Source organism: Octodon degus, unplaced genomic scaffold (assembly GCF_000260255.1).
Source record: "Octodon degus isolate 3935 unplaced genomic scaffold, OctDeg1.0 scaffold00057, whole genome shotgun sequence".
Taxonomy (NCBI): Eukaryota; Metazoa; Chordata; class Mammalia; order Rodentia; family Octodontidae; genus Octodon; species Octodon degus.
The window spans coordinates 235585-237819 of record NW_004524633.1 but is presented as its reverse complement, the minus strand read 5'-3'; the positions used below and the strand labels follow the sequence as shown (position 1 = coordinate 237819).

General features: G+C 38.7%; 1 pseudogene; it reads left to right on the top strand.

Annotated features, from left to right (window-relative positions):
- The first annotated feature begins 1878 nt into the window (after nucleotides 1–1878).
- On the top strand, nucleotides 1879–1992 carry LOC101564058 (annotated as a pseudogene).
- Nucleotides 1993–2235: the final 243 nt, after the last annotated feature.

Below are 2235 nucleotides of genomic sequence, written 5' to 3'. Positions count from 1 at the left end.
AAATATCTCAGCAGATTAAAGCACCTGCAAGCAGGCACAGTGGCAGGCAGTTCAATTCCCGGGCCTGCTGTGCCAGACCCACTCTTGGGGTGCACTAGGATGGCAATTAAAACTGGGCATGGTGGCACACATCTGTAATCCCAGCACTTGGGAGGCTGTAAACAGGAGAATCACTACAAGTCTGATCTAGTAGTGAGACCCAGAATATCCTGTAGGCCCTTCCCTAAATTATAGAAAAAAAATAAAGAAATCAACCAACAACAAAGTTGGAGAGGCTGCAGGGAAAAAGGACCCCTTCACCACTGCTGGTAGAAATGTAGACTGGTACAACATGATGGAAATCAGTGTGGAGACTCCTCAAAAAACTAGGACTGGATAATTCATTTAATCCAGCTATGTCACTTCTGGGAATTTTCCCAAAAGAACTGAAAACGTCATATCATAGTGATATATGTTCATCTATGTTTATAGCAGCACAATTTGTGATAGCCAAATCTTGGAAACAACCAAAATGCCCATCACCTGAGGAATGGATAAAAAGATGTGATATTTTTATATAATGGAGTATTACTCAGCTATAAAGAATAATAAACTTGAAGCCTTCATATATAAGAGGATGCAACTTGAAGATATACTCATGCCTGAAATAAACCAGACACACATGTGTAAATATCCTATTGTCTCCCTAGTGTAAGATCTCAAAAGAAGAAATAAAAATTGAAAGGTATAACACAGATAAATGAAAACAAGAACTTAAGGAGTAAACAATGAAGATAAAGAAAGGAAAAAAGTTAGGAAATATGGCAGAGGCAAAACCATACATTTATGTAATCAAGATGGTTAAGATAATGGTCTTAAAAATTTCCATCAGGATTTTGAAAATAGCAATTAATGGGTAGAATTCTCACACTGACTATATATGCTAATATCTGTGAACTAAGCAACTAAACTGAGAATAGCAATGTGTAATACTGAAGCCATACTTGAAATACCTATCATTTTGGTCTTCTAAATACATATGGCTTCTAATGTCATATCAATTATTGCTACACACTCCTTAAGGTAAATGTGTGTAAAGAAAAAAGGTAATAAAAGAAAACAAGAGACAAGAAAAAAAAAGTCATAGGATTATCCTGCTGCAAGATTGTATATGGATTGATATCTAAATTTCTGTGTAAAAATGTGAAATAGTTTTTTCCACATTCTATAGGGATTTAAAGTCAAGAATAACCATGGTTGTTGGAAAGTAGCAGTTTCATGTAATGTCTAAGGCATTTGATATTCAGACAGATAGTGATGTCAAGCTCAACTGCCTCTGTTACAAGATAATATTATTAGCTTCTCCTCTGGATGTTTAACAACTAGGGTTTACAGACCATAAGTTAGAGAAAAAGAGCTGCTATAAGAATAGCCAATAAATTGGCTGTAGCTTGTCAAGTTCAGGGAGGACTCAGGACATCAGAGAACCTGTGCTGTGACATCTTGCAACTTAGTGCTTTCCAAATTTCTGATCAAGGAGACCAGGGGCCCATAGAGCAGAGTGATTGATGAGATATACTGTGCCTAAGGAGATTCACCTAGAGAGAAAATGTCCTTTCTTGCTTTCACAGAGAGCAAATTGGTCAAGCAATGGCCATGACTCACCCAGATGGCTGACACTAACAGAAGCTCTACACAGTGCTTTACATGGTTTCAGGGTAAATCCTGGGGGGATTTGACTGACCTTGCCAGATACAAAAACTACATTTTTTACTTACATAGGTCTTGCTTTAACTTGGTCTTAACCATCCAGCAGAAAAGTATAACCATGAGATATAAAAAGTAGCTTGTGTGCAGGCCATGTGGAGTCTGCAGCTTAGCTTGATGGAGCTGGTCAGGATGATCACCGACGTGCAGCTCACCATATTCGCCAACATGCTGGGTGTGTCGCTTTTCTAGCTTGCCATTCTCCATCACTACAAGGGCATCAACGATCCCAAGAAACAGGAATGAAAATGGTTCTTTCTCCACCGCAGGGTTCCAGGACATAGTCTGAGACCAAATGGAGGGTGTGAGGAGCCTTCATATTTCACTCCATCCCTTCTGCCCATCACAACTTACAAAGCAACTACACCTGAAATTTTCCTAACAAGTTTTATTTCCTCAAAGTCTTCTTAACGTTATGGGACAAGAAGCTGCCACTGAATAGAGCCCAGTATGGGGGCCACTTTCTTTTCTACTCCATAATACAAAAAA